Source organism: Protopterus annectens, chromosome 8.part0 (genome assembly GCF_019279795.1).
Source record: "Protopterus annectens isolate FY-2018-M chromosome 8.part0, PAN1.0, whole genome shotgun sequence".
Classification (NCBI taxonomy): domain Eukaryota; kingdom Metazoa; phylum Chordata; order Ceratodontiformes; family Protopteridae; genus Protopterus; species Protopterus annectens.
In genome coordinates this window covers 1,647,634,356-1,647,654,793 of record NC_056741.1, presented here as the reverse complement: position 1 = coordinate 1,647,654,793, position 20,438 = coordinate 1,647,634,356, and the positions used below count along the sequence as shown (strand labels likewise).

Here is a 20,438-nt window from a genome sequence, read left to right as displayed (position 1 = left end):
AAACATCAGCCATACTGCTTGTATTGATTTGCAGCATGCCATTCCTAATATTAACTATTTAGAGCATGCACGCGTGGTTCCATATCAGAAGTGCAAGATAGTTTTAAAATTGAGATTCAAATGGATAAACAACATGTTATAAATACAGTATTGTACTTTTCAAGGGATTTCCTTCACCCATGTCTAATTTGGTATAATTATTTAAACATTTAAACTGTATACATTTTTGTTTTATTTTTGAAGATTGTAAAATTATTGTTTTTAAAATGTTTTATAATACTTTGGAGCTTTTCTGCCCAAGCCTCCTCTAAAAATGAGCTCCTACACAATTAGACTTTCACACTAATCAAATGTCAGTAAATAAATATTCTACACTAAGATCATTGTACCCTGGAGAGAGACAAGAATACTGCTAGATACAGCAACCACAGATGCAGGTTTCTGTTCAAGGGCAGTGTATACTGTGTAGAAGGGATTTTACTCCACAGAATGGTGTAAATAAATCCTTTGTGATTCACAAATGTCATTGCACAATGAACCCTTCTATCTGACTGCACACAATACATAAATGGCAAGCCAGTGTTGTACCCATTGGCCTCAGTAGAATAAACTATGGGACTTCAACTGTATGTACAAATGGATGGTGTATCATTTGTAGGGATAGAAATTCCCCCTCCTCTGCTAGAAAGTTGTTCAATAGACAGTGCTGAACAGTATATTGGTACTATCAAAGCCAAAAACACATCCTTTACATGGAAGAGAAATGCCTATTATCAGTGCAGTCCCCCACAGTGCAGACAAACCTGCTACCACACAACACTGACCCTGCCCCAAACACTGTGGCAGCAGTGAGTACACACAGCACCACATCTTCTCATTACCATAGTATGGTAATGAACCCACGACCACCGGCATGCCTGATGTCTGCAATTTCTTTATAAATTATACTCATTCATGGCACTGGGTCAAAAGTGCAGTAATGTAGGAAATGCAGATGTGGGCAGACATCTTCCAGACTATGTCAACTGTGCTATCAAGTCGCTGCATGTAAGACATAATGTATTACGATAATTTGCATTACATCACTGTGCCATGTAACACATGCTATGCAGTGCTGTTTTGCATCTCAGTACAGTAGCACTATGTATGCAGTGGTGTACTAGGTATTCCTAATTAACATTCATAAAGGGAAGCTGGATATAGTATGGTAATATAGACAAGGTCATCCTTTGGTCAAATAGTGCGCTAGGCAAAAGGGCCCTACAGTGTCCTCCACACCACCTGGTGGCCCCATCCTGTTCTACCTACACCACCCAGATTACTTTTTCTTGCTCTTCACTTTTTTCCTATCTTCGTTTAACATAGTTTAACATATTTTCAATTTCTTATTAGAAAAAATAGATAGATACTGGAAAAGTGCCCTGCTAGACCAGTGCCCTAGGTGGCCGCCTAGTTGGCTTATGTCTAAGGCCAACAGTGAATATAGACTATAATAGCACAGTGGACATAGTTTGCAAGATGTCTGCCCACATCTGCATGCTATGGCCATGACTACCACGTTTTGCATATACCCCCTATATTCATACTTGTCCTTCTGCATTTCTGAGCATCTCCATTATGACAGTTGCAGTTTTAGCAGGCAATAACATAATCATACCATAGTTTTTTTTTTTGGTTTTTTTTTTTTTACTCTTCATGGAAATAGCACCTTCCTAGTTTTGAATGTAACCTTATTCATCTGAGGAAATAATTACTTTACTGATATGGTGTAATGATAATGTTACTGTAAGATAATGTCTAGACTGGATGTGTTTACTTTCAACATCATTTTGAAACAACAATTTGTAAGCAAAAGAAAGATTTTAACTTTGTTAAGACTAGTATGTAAGTCATAACTCATCATTAAAAAATAATAAACATATACATGTATGAAATTTTCATGAATCCTGGAAGGTTTTTTTTTTTTTTCATTTTTTCTGTAGTAACAGCTTTCATGGTAACACACACGTCCACCAAAAACCTATAAGGAATAAGCCTAGAAGCAGCAAACAGATGATCGGCTATATCATTTTGGGAATGGAAGGAACGATATGATGTTTCCACTCTGCAGCGCTCTGGTCAGACCAACCAATGCATGCAGTCCTGGAGGTCATACAAGGAAAGACACAACAGACTGTTGAAAGAATAGATACAAAAATCACACAAAAGATCTCCAGTGTATAGAGAAAGTTATATGACCAAGGACTAGGAGAGCTAGAGCTCTAATCACCTGAGGTTAGCAGAGGGACATGGGCCATGCACTATCCTGCATAATACTAACGCACAAGATGATGTCAGGGAGAGATGATGCCAAGAGGTTTATCCTGAGCACAAACAACACATGGGAAGGCAGGGGGCAGAGATAGCAGATTCTATAAAGTAGCTACTCTGCAGATCTCCAAAACTACTTTGTGACACAGTTGTGAACCCAAGAGATAGAGTTCTGCAATAGGAAGTAAAAAGGGACTTCAAGAAGGCATTTATGACAGCATGGTTGAGGTGGAAAAAGGGTAAGGGTGAAGGTACAGATGGAGGTAGGGTGCAATGTTAAATGTGCTTAAACATCAGACTAAATAAGCTTGTCTTCTTCTGCAATTAGCCAGCATTCTGTAACAATACATTTTCCATATAAAAGAAAAAGAGGCAGTGCAAAGAAGCAAAGTTTAAGGTAAGACACACATCAGGTTAAAAAAAAACATGAAAATGACTTTGCGATGGCACTTGAGACAGCATTAACATTTACTATTTTTTTAAGAAGATCATAAATCAGACTAGTACAGCAGGATATAATAAAACGGCTATGGTTATAGTGGCAATGATAAGAGTGACTAAAATGTTCAGATCTGAAAAAAATAAATAGGAACAAGATTAGCATTATGGAATAATGTACCCAATGATAAAAATGTGACGGACGGTCTTGATTTGTATACTGGTATAGTACAATATAATTACACACTACAGACACCTGATGTGCTATAGCAGTATATTACTAGACAGGTATCTGACCATAGAGGGGATTTCAAATATTAACCACTAGAGGTTTTCTGAATAAATTGCTTGTCTATGCAACCTATTTAATGTTTATTCCACACTCATAATTTAGACAAGAATATCTCACATATGGGCAGAATAAGAATATGAAAGGCTAAGATGTGATATTGATGTGATGATGAGATCATCCAAGCATGTTCCTCACTCCATCATGTAGAGTCATCTCTGCTACTCTGTGAAGGAACCTCATTTCTGCTACCTGTATGCAGGATCTCATGCTTGCAGTCAGTGCTCACTTTGTCTCACTTCACCCATAAATGATACCCCAGGATACTTCACATCCTGTACCTGAGCTAGTTCCTGCTGCTTCACCTGTAGAGACAAATTCTGGATTGAGTTTAACTTTAGTAAGGTGTTCAGCACCAAACGTAATTAAAACAAAGAAACAAATCAAAGTATAGGTTCACGGAGTCAATTGACAGTATTAGGGCTTTAATGGCTTTCAAGATGTTTGACTGCCATAAACCTACATTGATATTTAAATTTGCCATATGTGTAGCCATAACCTTGGAAGGTGCTAGGTAATCTATCTGTCCTTTCAGTATCTCATTAAAATGTATTTTTAGCATTAGTATTACATTCTCGTAGTTGGTGTTAATGCCTTAGTTAGGTGTTCCTAACAAACACATTCAAGTGAAGCAAAAGTAGCCTTTGTCTTAAAGACTAGGCATACATCTCCTCTTAGTAAACTATAAGAAAGAGAATAAAATGAGAGTTACAGAAACCTTTATGAACAGTTCAGGTTTTCCAACCCCATGATTTTACAAATTTGAAACAATTGTACCTTTTTAATTTTTTCAGGTAATTTGTTCAAATGCTTCACAATGTAACATGATATGCAATAGTGTCAATTGTTGGCCATGCAATAATTCAAGCTTAAAAGGTTTTTTTGTATGACGTTTGACAACTGTTAGACTAGTTTGGTCTGAGAGCCCATTTTAGAAACAACTATTTCAAAGACATGACACTAGATAAAACAATGGCACACAGAAGGATAAGTACAACAATACTCAGATGGTGAAAGAAGAGAGTAAGATCATAATTTTGCCATGGAAAATATATGTAGTTAGTGATGTAGTTAACCTTTAACTGGTAAGATGAGCAAAGGTCAAGTAAGTGTTATTTGTATTTACCCTTAAAGTAAAGGTAAGCTTTCCTGAATGCATGCAGTTACCCTTAAAGTAAAGGTAAGGTTTCCTGAATGGGTGTCAGTTACCCTTAAAGTAAAGGTAAGGTTTCCTGAATGCATGTCAGTTACCCTTAAAGTAAAGGTAAGCTTTCCTGAATGGGTGTCACTTACCCTTAAAGTAAAGGTAAGCTTTCCTGAATGCATGTCAGTTACCCTTAAAGTAAAGGTAAGCTTTCCTGAATGGGTGTCAGTTACCCTTAAAGTAAAGGTAAGATTTCCTGAATGCATGTCAGTTACCCTTAAAGTAAAGGTAAGCTTTCCTGAATGGGTGTCAGTTACCCTTAAAGTAAAGGTAAGGTTTCCTGAATGCATGCAGTTACCCTTAAAGTAAAGGTAAGGTTTCCTGAATGGGTGTCAGTTACCCTTAAAGTAAAGGTAAGGTTTCCTGAATGGGTGTCAGTTACCCTTAAAGTAAAGGTAAGGTTTCCTGAATGCATGTCAGTTACCCTTAAAGTAAAGGTAAGCTTTCCTGAATGCATGTCAGTTACCCTTAAAGTAAAGGTAAGCTTTCCTGAATGCATGTCAGTTACCCTTAAAGTAAAGGTAAGGTTTCCTGAATGGGTGTCAGTTACCCTTAAAGTAAAGGTAAGGTTTCCTGAATGCATGTCAGTTACCCTTAAAGTAAAGGTAAGCTTTCCTGAATGCATGTCAGTTACCCTTAAAGTAAAGGTAAGCTTTCCTGAATGCATGTCAGTTACCCTTAAAGTAAAGGTAAGCTTTCCTGAATGCATGTCAGTTACCCTTAAAGTAAAGGTAAGCTTTCCTGAAATCATGTCAGTTACTCTTAAAGTAAAGGTAAGCTTTCCTGAATGCATGTCAGTTACCCTTAAAGTAAAGGTAAGGTTTCCTGAATACATGTCAGTTACCCTTAAAGTAAAGGTAAGCTTTCCTGAATGCATGTCAGTTACCCGTAAAGTAAAGGTAAGGTTTCCTGAATGCATGTCAGTTACCCTTAAAGTAAAGGTAAGCTTTCCTGAATGCATGTCAGTTACCCTTAAAGTAAAGGTAAGGTTTCCTGAATGCATGTCAGTTACCCTTAAAGTAAAGGTAAGGTTTCCTGAATGCATGTCAGTTACCCTTAAAGTAAAGGTAAGGTTTCCTGAATGCATGTCAGTTACCCTTAAAGTAAAGGTAAGCTTTCCTGAATGGGTGTCAGTTACCCTTAAAGTAAAGGTAAGCTTTCCTGAATGCATGGCAGTTGTTTGGCTTTGTCATACCTTAAGGAATATTATTCCAGCTTGCTGGAAATATTTTAGCAAAGTCTTTTAAGGGTGTTTCATTTATTGCTAGGTAATTGGGGCTGTAGAGCAGGATACCTTCTCTGTTACATAGAAAGTAGGTGACATCCCTTAGGTGGAGTTTGTTGTATAGTGAGATGGGGGACAGCAAGTTTGATTCAGTAGATGTCCTTCATGGATGCATCTGCAGTCATAACAAATGGGTTGTCCTGTCATCAGGCAGCCCTTCGGTCGGCCGGATTCCAAAGTCTGGGTCCGGCTTCGGCTGATGTCGCACTTCACCCGACGTCATCTCTGCTGGTCTTCGGGTATAAAGGCATCAGCCGACGCCATTTTCGTCAGTCTTTCTTGCCGCGTGGTGCCCGAAGCAGAAGCTGTTCGCAAGTGCCGGTCGGTCAGATCCAGAGATTACTACTACCGAATACTACTTCGAAGACTTCTAAAAGCTAAGTACCCCGTTGGGGACTCTTTCTTGCCTCAGCCGATGTCAGAAAAAGTCAATAACTGTTTAACTTGTGGGAAACAAATACCTCATAAAGATTTCCACTCTTACTGTTTGCCTTGTTTAGGCCCAGACCACGACGTAGCAGCCTGTTCGGCCTGTGCTTCCTTCAACCGACGAACGCTTAGGCGTCGGTCGGAGTTTGCTGAACAGTTTTTCGGTTCAGATTTTGCGTACATTATGCCGTCGGATCCTCCGACTACCCAAATTGTTAAAAAACGCAAAGAAAAAGACCGACACTCGCGGTCCGCGGTTTCGGCCGAAACCACGGTTAAGCAAGCCGCGGGTGTCTCGGTTTCGGCCGAAACCGAGAAAACTGGTCAATCTTCAGCCGAATCCATGACTACTACTGAGGCTCCTGCTACCTTACCTGAATCAGCCTCAGAAATTTTGCCTACAACTGTGGTTCCTAGTGATTTATCAGACACCATCCCCTTGGATGTCTCTACCCCAGCACGTGGTGCTGCTAGGCCTCCTGCAGCCATGTCTATTAAGGCCTTTGCCAGGGCTAAAGCAGCCAAATCTGCTAAATCAGTGCCTGTTAAACCCCCCTCAATCAGGCCCACTTCTAGTTCACAAATGCTTACTCTGGCAGAAGATTTAATATCCTTAATTAGGGGATCCCAATCTCACCCAGACAGGGCCTCTCAGCCCCCAGAAAAGAGACCTAGAGCAGAGCCCCCCGAGCCTGTGTCCTCTGATGATTCTGCGGATGACTCAGACATTACAGACCAGCCAGAGGCTCCTTTTTCCAATTATGAAGATTCCGATGCTGAAGAATCCATTCCAGCTGCCTCTCCACCAGAGGAATTCTCCTTTGGGGAAACCCTACATGACATGAGAGAACAATTCCAATGGCAGGGACAAGATTTCTCAGATTCAAGAAAAAGGCTTAGGACTTTTCTGCACTTACCACAACATAGGCCCTTAGCTATACCTCCTGTCCTGTCTGTTGTGGACGATGCATTTAATGATGTCTGCACTGCACCTGATTCTTTACCTCCAGCCCCTGCCAAACCAGATAGATTTTACAGGGTGCCAGACACTCATCACAGCAAAAAACCCTATTCCCTCTGAAAGGGAATCCAGGTCCTTAGAGAGATGGGGGAAAAAAGTCTACACCTCTGCTACTCTCTCAGCTAGAGCTTTAAACTGTCAGTTTCACATGATCCAATACCAAGAGTTTATGCTTGATCAGTTAATTAAAAAGCTGTCCTCTGATGAATCTTTAGATAAGAAATATGTATTAGAAATGGTGAATAACATCCAACAGGTTAGTAACCATTCCTTAAAATGTGGCTATGATGCACTGGAGGCTTCATTTAGATCAGCCATGACTGGCACAGTGATAAGAAGGCATGCATGGTTGAAAGAACAGGTCTTACGGATCATGTTAAAGCTAAGCTATTGGATGCTCCTATGGATAAGGCCAGTCTATTTGGGGAACCTGCCCAGCAGGTAATGAAGAAAATGGAAGAGAAGGCAAAATCTGTACAAACAGTTAAAGATTTCCTACAGGTTCAGCCCCCAAGGTTTAGCAGGAACTGGCCTGCCAAAAATTGGTCCTTTCCTGACTCCACAAGATCACAAAGGGGCAGGAACAGACGCTCTAGGGGCAGAAATCAATCCAGAGGAGGTGCCTACAGAGGACGACAGTGGCAAGGCAATAACCGAGGCACAGACACAACCACTGCCACTGCAACAGGACAATCACAGTGACTTGGTTCTGACTCCGCCTACCAGGGAGCAAATAGCAGCACCATTAGGCGGAAAGTTAGCCTTATTCTCGAAAAATTGGCACTACATCACAAAAGACAAGTGGATTTTGCAAACCATAGACCAAGGCTACCGGTTCCACTTCCACACTTTACCAGTAAAAAGAGGAATGCCAAACCTGCCCCCAAATCAAAAAATAGAAGCCCTGCACCAGATAGCGGAATTAACAAAGATGAGAGCTGTGGAAAGAGTACCAATAACAGAACAGGGCAAAGGATTCTACTCCAGACTCTTCCTAGTACCAAGAAAAGAGAAAAACTGGAGACCTATTCTCGACCTGTCCATCTTAAACACATACATCATTGTCCCAAAATTCAAAATGCTGACCCTACAACAACTTCTTCCCATGCTGGGCAAGGAGTGTTGGCTGTTAACTCTAGATCTCAAGGAGGCATACCTGCACGTCCCCATTCGACCAAATTGCAGAAGATACCTCAGATTTCTTGCAGGATCAGAGCATTATCAATTCTCAGCATTGCCCTTTGGCTTATCTACTGCCCAGAGTATTCACAAAATGCCTGGCATCAGTAATCGCTCACTGCAGAGTACAGGGAATCCAAATTTATCCATACCTGGACGACTGCCTGTTACAAGCGGACAACAAAAGCAAGCTGACAACAGATTTACAAAGGGTCATTTACTTGCTACAAGCCCTGGGATATACAGTCAATTTACAAAAGTCAAGGCTGATACCATCCCAGACAAGAACTTTCTTGGGCGCGGAATTGGACACAGTAAAACAAATGGCATTCCTAACTGCAGAAAAACAAAAAGAGCTCCCTCTTTACTTCTTGGCATTAACAAAGCAGAACAAACTAACAGCAAGAAAAGTTCTGCAGGCCTTGGGCTTCATGGCATCATGCATAATCTTGGTCCCACATGCCAGACTGCATATGAGAAAGTTACAGTGGTACCTAAAGAATTTATGGTCTCAACACAGGCACAGCTTAGAAACAGAAATACCACTAATCCCATGCTTAAAACAGGAGTTCCTATGGTGGGCTCAGGCATGCCAGTCAAACCCAGGCCTACCCTTCCACAACTTCCGAGCAAGCCAAACCATCACAACGGACGCCTCAGACCTAGGATGGGGGGCACACATGCTGGACAAATGCGTACAAGGACTGTGGACTCAGGACCAGCTGCGCCTGCACATAAACCAAAAAGAGATGCTAGCAGTAAAACTGGCAATTCTAAAATTCAGACCATTCCTCAAAGAAGGCCATTTGATGATAAGGACAGACAACACCACAGTCATGTGGTACATCAACAAACAGGGAGGCACTCATTCATACCCCCTATGCAGAATGACTTTGGACCTTTGGAATCTGGCTCTAAGCTACAACATCCAGTTACAGGCAATATTTGTACCGGGAAAAGAGAACACCCTAGCAGACATTTTAAGCAGAACCACCTCGGATGCTCACGAATGGATGCTACACCCGGACATCTTCAAGGCCATTACAAAGAAATGGGGAATGCCACAAATAGATCTATTCGCTTCCCCACAAAATCACCAGCTCAAAAAATTCTGCACAAGGACATTCCACCCACTTGCATGGAAGGTGGACTCTCTATCCTTCAGCTGGAAAGGCTTGACAGCATATGCATTTCCACCTCTTCCCTTGATGCACAAGGTACTACTGAAAATCAAAGAGGAACGTCCAAGGATAATTCTGATAGCCCCGAACTGGCCAAGACAACACTGGTACCCATTGCTAAGGAGCATGTCTCGGGAGAAAATGTGGTCAATACCCCTGATGCCTCTGATGTTATCTCAGAACAACTACAGCATCATACATCCAAACCTAAAAACCTTGCAACTGACTGCCTGGAACATCACATAGCAGTAACTAACCCAGACCTTTCACAAAGGGTTAAAGACATTATCCTTGAAGCCCGCAGACCTTCAACAAGAAGGAACTATGCAGGAAAATGGAAAAGGTTCGTCATTGGAGTACTGAAAGAGGAAAAGATGTGTCGAACATAGATATTGCTAACATTCTGGAGTACTTGGCAGAGCTTCTACATACAGGCCTGTCCTATTCCTCCATCAAGATACATGCATCAGCTATCTCAGCAGAATACAGCTTTGATCCTCCTGTCTTTTCACATCCTCTACTCAGGCAGTTCCTCAGAGGGATCAAGAATGTAAAACCTCCTAGGAAACCACCATTACCAGCATGGGACTTGAATTTTGTACTAGAAAAATTGACACTCCCTCCGTTTGAACCAGCAGCAACAGCAGATCTACAACACCTGTCATGGAAAACTGCTTTCCTACTGGCTATTACTTCAGCAAGAAGGGTTTCGGAACTACAGGCCTTAATGGCAGTGCAACCCTTCCTAATCTTCCATCAAGATAGGGTATCCATGAGAACTAATCCTACATTTATGCCTAAGGTGGTATCCAGAGTGTCTTTAAACCAGGCAATCCACCTACCTACCTTCTTTCCCAACCCACAAAACAGAGGTGAAAGAATGCTGCATACCTTGGATGTACATAGGCAGTTACGCTACTACCTGGACAGAACCAAAAGTAACAGAAAAACGGACCAGCTCTTTGTAGCCTATGCAACAGGAAGGGAAGGAAAAGCAATTTCCAAACAGACAATCTCCAAATGGATAGGAAATTGCATAAGATTCTGTTACTCCTACCATGGAAAACCAGTTCCACAGAACATAAGACCTCATTCTACAAGGGCTACAGCCACTACCACAGCCTTCTTAAGAGGAGTGGCAACCAAGGACATTATTGAGGCGGCTACTTGGACCTCCGTGCATACATTTGCCAAGCATTATAATTTACCTCTATATTCTAGATCCCGAGCAGGGTTTGCCACTGCTGTACTGCAAGGGATCCTGACTACACCATAATTTTTATTCCCCCTCCCCTAGTTTGGCTATGGTATTCTACCCATTTGTTATGACTGCAGATGCATCCATGAAGGACATAGTACAGTTTTGTACCTACCATAAATGTAGATGTCCGAACTGGATAGCATCTGCAGTCAGGATTACCCTCCCTCCTTCCCCTCTGTGGTACTCCTAGGGTATTTACCCTCCTAATAGCTAGCTGGGGGGGGGGTCTCTTATGGTGTATTTGTTTGTATATATGTACATACATGTTTATTTTTTGTGCTTGCCTTCTACTATTTTGGAAACATTGGCATTTATCCAAAATTTAGCTTTCCAAGAGGGCAATTGGCATCTGGGGCAAGAAACACTGAGGAAAATGGCGTCGGCTGATGCCTTTATACCCGAAGACCAGCAGAGATGACGTCGGGTGAAGTGCGACATCAGCCGAAGCCGGAACTTTGGAATCCGGCCGACCGAAGGGCTGCCTGACGACAGGACAACCCATTTGTTATGACTGCAGATGCTATCCAGTTCGGACATCTACATTTATGGTAGGTACAAAACTGTACTTTTGAAAGCTAGGGATTTCAATAGCAAAGTGTGTCCAGCTTGTTTTGCCTAATGTTATAAAAAGGTGTACCCTATTTTGTACTTTGTGAATAAATTAAATAATCGTGTTCTCTGTTTACACATTGAATGTATTTTGTGGGGAGCTAAGAGAAGTAATCGAAAATCCAAATTCTAATCTGGGGATTAGTACATTAAGAGCTATGCTTTCTCTTGTTTCTCTAGTTAGAAATATGAGACTTTGAACTGAAATACTGTGCATTCTCCATTGTGTTTCTGTGTGTATTTTGAAGGAGAGGTGTTGATTTAATATTATTCCTAGCTACTTTTTTTCTCTGACAGAGAAGACTAAGCTTACTGGGTTTTATATAGTTAGTGTTTTAGATTTTTTTATTTGTGAGGGGGACTGATAATCTAGTTCAGGAAATAAAATTATGCGTGGGATGGTTACACTTGTGAAGAAGTACAGGCTGAAGTTATTTAGGTTTAAGTGGGTCTGGGTAATATAAATTCAAGCAATGCAGAAATGGATTATTTAGACTTATGCTGCCCATGTATTATAAGTGTGAGGGTGAAGAACTGTGGTAAGAATTACAAAATGCAAACAATGCTCTGCCTGATCTAAAAGTGAAGTGTCAGAATACACAAGTTGAGAACAAGCTAATAAATGCACAACTTACTGAGGCGTACACAGACGCATGCCCACACTGATGAAGTACGAAGAACAAAATCAAGAACTATACACAGACGCATGCCCACACTGATGAAGTATCCCAGGTTATACAACTAAACAAGTCAAAAGGTGCACATAAAAACAAAAAAAACAGGTGGTATTTAATAGTAAGGAACTCAAAAATGTTATATTTAAAGACATCACAGTGACTTAACCACTTGTAATCAACATATCAGCAGCTGGAACAAAGTGAAACAAAAATGAAAACCTTTTTATCATATTGCAGGAAGAAAAATAAGTTGCTTTGCAAGATGGATAAACAGTTATTATCAAGCTAACCAGTAAATTCAATTATTTATTTATTTATTCCAGTTTGATGACCGGGGAGGTCCACTGGGCTCAGGACCCCGATTTCAGTGGAGGCTCAGGGAGAAAAGCTCCACATTACATAGTAAAATTAAAAAAACAACAGATAAAATTAAAATTAAGATTCAAAGATATAGATATATTAAGATACAATAGATAATATTAAGTTTTATGAATACTGGTAAATTGTGATGCAGAGACAGTATGAGGTACAGTGGTTACATAGCATATGAGTCATATTGACATGGTTGGTTAAAAAGGTTACACAGAATCTGAGTCTTGTTATGGCAGAGTGGTAGAACAAGCATAAATGTTAGGGAAGGGGATAAAAGGGAAAGCAAACTATTTACAATATTTACATTATATACACAAGACAACAGTAAAGAATAAGTAAAATCCATGGAACAAAGTTGTTGGAAATAGGAGTAGTATGGAAATACAATTAGTGTAGAGAGTAGAAGGCTAGGTGGGGAAAGTGCAGTTGCACTTCCAATTAGAGAACAAGTAGGAATGGAGTAGGGTTTTGAAGTTGTCAGGGTTTTCTGTCATTCGTAAAGAAGGAGGGAGGGCATTCCATTTTTTGGCTAAGGAAAAAGATAGGAGGTGCTGCCCAGCAGGTCTCTTTGGTGTGTGGACAGTGAGTAGGTTTAGGTGAGCAGATCTAAGTGGCCTGTTAGGGGTGTAAAGTTGTAGGATGTTGGATAGTGCAGGACATTTAGAGGGTTTAAATAATAGCCTATGGGCAGAGGTAAGTTGGAGATAGTCTAGAAGGTTGGGAAGTTCTAGCCAGTTTAGTGAGTGGAGGGCAGAGCAATGGTGGGAGGAGTGTTTGTCTTTGATGACGAACTTTGAAATTTTATTATAACAACTTTCCATTTTTGAGCAAATGGAGGCAGATAAGTTAGTTAATAGAGGGGCGCCATACATTAGTGAGGGAAGAAGATGGATAGTGGCGAGGATTTGTCTAGAAGAAGGAGAGTGATAGTGGATGTTTCTGTATAGCAGGCCAAGTTTTTGATGTGTTTTCTTGATGTTGAGTTGAATATGGGTGTCAAATTTTAGGTTTTCATCTATAGTGACCCCAAGTAGTTTGGCATAGGGAACAATTTCTATGGTTGAATTGTTATGGCTTCTAATTTGGAAGGAGATTTTGTCAAGATGAAAGGATTTTGAGGGGGGGTAAGAATAGTATTTTGGATTTGTTAGCATTTAGAGAAAGGTGGTTTTGGAGCATCCAGTTCTCAGTGGTGGAGAAAGCAGTTTGAGTGTATGATAAAAGTTCTGGGAGGTTGGTCACACAGCAGATTAAAGTGGAGTCGTCAGCGTATTGTATGATTTTAGTATTTGAGATGGCAGAGTGGAAGTCATTGATAAATATGGTGAATAGCATAGGGCCAAGAATGGAACCTTGGGGAACTCCAGTGGGGGTAGGAAGGAAGTTAGAGGTGCCTTTCCTCCATTTTACAGCTTGAGATCTGTTGGATAGGTAACTTGAGAACCAGGATAGTGTATTGTGTGAGAGGTTGAGCTTAGCAAGGTGGCTAAGGAGATGAGTATGGGAGACAGTGTTGAAAGCCTTGGAGAGATCTAGTAGAACTGTTGAAACTATTTTACCAGTGTCACGGGCATGGTTGACTATATCTAGGAATGAGAGTAGAGCAGTTATAGTGCTATGGCCAGGACAGAAACCATGTTGGGTTTGAGAGATGAGGTGGTTTTTGATAAGGAAGAGCATTAACTGAATGTGAATGCATTTTTCCAGTATTTTTGATATTGGGGAGAGGATGACTATGGGGCGAAAGTTTGAGGTATTATTATTTATACCACCTTTGTGGAGAGGATGTATAAAGGCAGCACGCCACAGCTTGGGGACATATGATTCCTGTATGGATCTGTTGATTAGGGTACTAATGGGGAGGGCGATTCCATCTGCGGCAATTTGAAAGAATTTAGATGAAATGTTATCTGGGGCATTAGAACAAGGTATTTGTAGGCCAAACATAAAATTCAAAGCAATTCTTTAGAGGAAGCAAACAATAAACTAAAACAAAGTTTGCTTCTATGCTGAGCTGACAGGAGGAGGCCATACTAGTATATCAGACCTGCAAAAGGAAAATAACTCCCCCAAACATAAGGAAGACACTAACATGAAACTTTTGATACCAAGAGATGTAACAGTTATGCAGAGGAGCAGAGAATGTCATTGTCTGACAGCCATAGAGACAACTCAACACAAGTGTACTAAAGACCAAAATAGTGTGCCTTTTGTAATCACAGAACCCAAAGTTACAGAAGCAAACCTAAGGCAAAGAAGGAGAATGCAATATGCTTCACGTATGCCGAATGTTGAATGTAGTCCAACCATGAGTCTAACCTGAATGACTCTCCACCTGTTTCCAACGTTCTTCTTGGGAAGACCCTTAGATATCAAAGTCTCATCTTGAAAAGGATAAACAGAGCAGAAATAACTGTGATTATCCTACCATTATGAAGAAGACAAAACCTCTCTAATGTCATCCCATACCTATCCTCAAGCAAAGCCTTTTATTTCCCACCATGTTAGTTCCTACCCTAAAAACAAGTAATTTTCATTACTTTTCCTACCTGTCAGTTCTATCAGAGTCTCTGCTCATGTACAAATCTTTATCCGGTGCAGTCATCTCACCTTTAGTTACATTACAGTAGTTGAGATCTTCGATGTTACAAGCTACATCACCCATATAATTACCATTTGTAAAAAAATGTTAGTCTGTAATTAGTTTAATTTCTTGTACTTTTGCAAACTTGCAAGTGGTATAATCTTGGAGTATTTATCATGTGCAAATGTTGGTTAAATTTTGTAATTCCTTTCAATTTGTACTTTTGTAAATTTGTAACTTAATGCAATCCTGGAGCTTTTATCCTCAAGCCTCTACTAAAGGGGGTTTTGCCAGTCTAACTTTCCTTGTAAACAAATGCAAACTAATAAATAATTAAATAAATAAGGAAGGTGTTCTATAAAAGAAAACAGTTAAGGAACATGCAATTGAAATACAGCTTGGAAAAAATAATACAGTCGCAAACAGGTCAGATGTCATGGAAAACACAGACAAGCATATAGCTGCTGTGTCAATCTTATGACGCATAAGAAAATTTGATCTGACACTAACACCAGCAAAAAGCATAGAAAAGGGTCAAGCAACAGAATCTAACAGTACATTAAAACTCTTCTCTTTGGTACTCAGCAGCAGAGCAGTACAGTCACCAGCACAGCAGCTGTGAATAAAAGTGATTTGTGTCCCATTATGAAATTGAATTTAAAAGAGGACTGAAACCACTGTTCTGAATTGGCCAGTGAGATTGTCTTTCAGCCAAGATGGGATTTGGCTGGACGATGATGCTCATACCCAGAGGTCATGTAATACAGTTTTCCCTAGTGATTGCTGGGAAGTATGTTAAAAAGTAATGCCAGGACTTTCTAGGATGAGGATTCCACATGCACACCTGTTTTGGAAGGGGATTTGTAAACCAAGAATGGAGACTCTTGGATGAGCTGATAACAGAAGAAGACAATGATTTTTCTGCAGTCTAACAAGATTTTTCAATAAATTTACTTGTGGAGACTAAGTTGTAGACATTCTGGCTGCAGCAATGTGGAAAGCTGATTTTAGAGTGTCTTTAAAAGCTGAACTGTAGTTTGGGGAGGGGTGGCATGTCCATGCTCAGTATCATGTATTTCTGGGTGTTGGAAATTACCTGGAGTTGCTCTAATAGCATTAGCAATGCATTTCATAACTCCAGTGTATGTAAACTGCATTGAAACCCCACAGCATCTCTCCAGGGTGTGTGCAACATACTAGTGTTATTGATGCAATGACTGCTGAATCTCACCCTCCCCTGGCACTCATGTTTAGATATTCTGAGGCTGTACCTCTGCTCCTAGATGAATTGTTTTTTTAAGGCATCTCTGTCAATAATTAGTGGAAACTTCTTGGAATTTAAGAGATTTGTGGGACAATTGTAGCAGCACAAGGCTGATGATCTTTGGAATAACTTCATAAAACTGAGGCAACTTCTACTGAAGAAGACTGCTGGCAAAGGGGAGGCCACCTTTTCCTGCTTAAACAGGACATTAATACCTTGCTAAAATCTTTTGGTGTTTATAGCTGGTCCCTTGGTGAGACTATAAATAATTTCTGCTGGCTTGGAGGAGGAGTTTGCCTCTGTTAGGTTTCTTTGAAGTAAATGTGAGACAGAGAAGGACATTTTTTTTAGTAATTTCTCAATAAGTGGTCAAGCTGTTTTCTTAATGCTTACATGTCAAATGTAACCCACAGAACAGTTTGCCTGACAAGGAACCGTGCTGACACTGTGGAAGGGGGTCTGACGGTGCTGTTGGTGGTCCGAGCTGGTGGGCTGGCTAGGACGACTTGGAATTGAAGAGCCAATGTCAGCTCTTCTTTCTCTTGGATTCTACCACCAACAGGGCACCCTCTACTGCTGGGTGTGGTGTACAATGCACAGAGGTTGCTACAGCTGTAACAGGAGATGTAAGGCAGACATTCAGTGGTCTCAAGCATGGTAGTGTTGTGAGATATCCACAGCATCATTGTTTTCTTAACATTCGAAGATCTCTGACATTGCATCATGGTGAGATATGCACAGCATTATTAAATACATTTTTTGATAAATTTTTGTTACAGATTCATAAACCTAAAAAAATGTAGGACAGAACCTATACAGCTGCTCACCCGCTATTCAATGGAATAAGCTTCCCATGACCCTGAGAAGCATACCTCAGGTCTACAAATTCAAGAGATCTCTCAAAGAATACCTAAACCACATCTGTATATGCCACTGTAACCAGCCCACCTGAATCCAGCTGTTTCTCCATCTCTCCTCTTCTTTATTCCTCTTTCCTTCCTACTCTAATCGCCTTTTTTACTCTGTTTTCTTTCTCCAATTAACCTGCTTCTTCTACCTTATAAGCACCTGACTCTCTTCTGCATGTCTCTGTTCCTGACTCCACTGTGCTGTCTCTTAACCGACTACTAATATCCACTCCTCCTGTTGTCTACTGTTTGTAACTGATCAATATACTTAGCCCCATTATCTACTTTTCTACATATCTGTGCCCTCAATATGTTTATCTGCTTAACTATATTGTATTTAAGTCTAGCTTTCTTTATTGTTATCTTATCATATTGCTATTCTTATTGTATTATACATTTATTGTAACATGCATCTCTCAATTATATTTGTACTGTTGGAGCTTTTCTCCCCGGGCCTCCACTGAAAAGTGCTTTGTCCCAGACAGACTATCCCGGTCAACAAATGTCAAATAAATAAATAAATTATTGTGGTCTCAACATTTGCAGATCTCTGACATTGCAGCATGGTGAGACATGCAGAGAATCCTTGTGCTCGTAACATCTGGAGGTCACTGACATGGCAGCATGCTAGGATATGCACAATATCATTGCTGGGGTCCCATGTTTGACTGGAGTAGTTGTTGCCATTCATTATCATCTTTCCCCTTACATCAAAAACAAACCTCTTCCACTGACCGTGACGCATCATCCTTCTTCCAGGCATTTGTCTGTTAAAGGAGGAGCAGTCAGATCATTTGAGGAGTAAGGGCTAAGATGTCAATAAATTAAAAAAAAAAACAAAAAAAACGTAATATTATTTTGGTTTCTGTGACATTAAATGGGCTGCGCTACTGCAAACAGAAATTAACAAATTGTTAAACTAATGTAAAGTCATATTCAAGATCATGTGGTAGCAAGTTAACCCAGCAAAGAACAGTTGTGAACTGCACAGACTTGATTTTGTTTGTGTTTGGGGGGCATAAGTTCAGACATGATCACTAAATGAATCTGCCATAGCTCCAGTAGTGGCACATACTGTGTAATGGAATAAAAATCCATTTGGGAGTAGTTTTTCTGATAATACATTGTCAAGCCTAGTTGTTAATGTGATAAGTTAAAGAGGTCTGAAAAGCATTGTTTCCATGTATGCATGACAGGTGTGATCACTGATGATCAGTGTGTAGAATTTGTTTATAAATTCTCTCTTTATGCTGCAGCTTAACAACTGATGGTTATCTTCTGCAACATCCTCGTCAGAATCCAGTGGGGAAATAGATAAATGCAAAAGTAAGTTGTTTACTCAATTATTCATTCATTTATTTGTATCTTTTTGATCTTAAAAGAGGAAATAAGAGAATAGTATGTGGGAGATGGAATAGTTCTTTGGTGCAAGATAAGGTGACTCAGGAAATAACAGGTTCAGAGATTTTTATTAGGCTTACAGTCAAGGAGTCCTTTGAGAAGCTTAGCCATATCACCCTATACTGGTAGGAGATTCCCCATAAGTAGATTTTCCCCACCTATCCCAGGTAAAGATCTGTAGCAACAAATCCACTCATCCTGGCTGGTTTTAAAGATACTTAGAGAAATGCTGTGCTAGATATGTCAGGGTAGCCCATTTCAGAAATGGGAGAAGTTAGTTAGCTGTCTCCTGCCATCTGCTGGTGAGGATGTGCTAGTACAGGTGTAGGCCTCTACAGCAGGTACTTCAGTTACATGATGACTTTTCAAATTGCTGTGGTTCATTAACAGTATGGAAGGCTAAGCAGAAATCACTCCACAGAAGTCTGTACAACACTGAGTAGAGGTTTGGGGCCTTGTCTACCACAGTAGCTAAGGGGTCTGACGTCTCTTTTTAGTGAGGACACACTGAGGTATTTTGAGTTGTCACTCGTTTGTCTCTAATACATATAACAAGAAGGCTTGGGGTTTCGTTCAGATGCTTTAATACATACAAACACATTAGGATGGATTGCAGCATCGTTAAATATGAATGAACTAGTTAACAAACAGAGCTTACATACATACATGCTTACATCTCAACAGCTAACTACAAATTGGCAGTCAGGCTTGCATGTGCTCAGTATTTATACTCTAGTGCAAGCCCTTGGATAGCTTCTTAAAGGTATATACACGCATACTGATCTACAAGTTGGTTTCCATGCTTAGCAAGTTGCATACCAAAGGAGGCATTACATTCAGTGATGAGTTTAAGAATGGAAGAATAAAATGGGACTATAACTTCTTTGGACCTTAAAAGGCTACTATAAAGACTAAGTTTATCAACACTGATACTGAGGGTCTCAGTGACGTCAGATTTATGTGAAATGTAATATGGTATGCAGTAGTGATGGGAGATTTGCCAAGGTGACTTGTATTTCATTTCCTGGTGAAGTATATAAGGTCGCCTACATTAGTATTTATTACATCAATTTGAATGTATTCTACAGCCTTGCATATAATAAGAATAATGCATGCTCCCCATGTCCCACTGGGTGTACCACAGTAGGGTAAGGGAGAAAGCAAAACTCAAATCAGTCCATATGGCAACTTGAATGACAACTGCTATCAGTTGGCTCTCGCACAGTAGGAAATGAATGGGCTGATAGACTGATGGTCAGCAAGAAGAAGGGAGCAAAATTTGGCAAAAAAAATTCTATATAACAAGTCATTTATCTCATCAAAATGCAAATGATTCTATTGTCTTTATAAAAGTCTGTCTTGATGCCTGACAGAGCCATTTTAAGAAATAATTTCCTAGATAAGATTCATTTTTTTTTTACCTTATTACCTTAGCAGACATTAATGAGCATTTCAGGTAAAGATATATTGAAAACTATTAGAATGTTCAACCTTGTGATTGAAGCCTTGTCACAATGTCAGCTTTCATCATTTTCAATTAAATAATGCAGCATTATCTTCAAACTATATCATGCATGTGATTGCTGGTAAAATTCACTTCATATCAGTGATCAGCACAAACTTGTGTTATACTGACTGCAAAGGTCCATGCAGATGGAAGCAGAGTTACAGCATTGTTATGTATTTTCAGCAGCATTTAAACATATTCTTAATTTTTCCCAGATAGTGAGGTCATAAAACTATTAAGTTATAATTTTAGCATAAACGAAATTGTAAACCATTAAAGATTAGGAGCCCACATTTACTTTGAGAAGGAAAACCCATTTATCTTTTAGATTCATGTGTTGATCCTGCTAATAGTACAATCATTTTTGAACAGTAATCAGCTGATAGGTAGTTACTATGCTTGTAGTCCAGGGGACCATTGAGGAGCCTAGCCAAAATTTCCAATTGCACCCAAGCACTG

The 20,438-nt window shown here is 40.0% G+C and overlaps 1 protein-coding gene across 3 annotated transcripts in view; it reads left to right on the top strand.

Annotated features, from left to right (window-relative positions):
• B3GAT1 (beta-1,3-glucuronyltransferase 1) overlaps nt 1-20,438 on the top strand; it is a 2,298,313-nt gene that overhangs the window by 531,339 nt on the left and 1,746,536 nt on the right. For all 3 annotated transcript variants that reach the window (XM_044081176.1, XM_044081174.1, XM_044081175.1), the window contains one exon: nt 18,328-18,397. The gene's annotated coding sequence lies outside the window, so the exon portion shown is untranslated. The remainder of the gene's footprint in view (nt 1-18,327; nt 18,398-20,438) is intronic.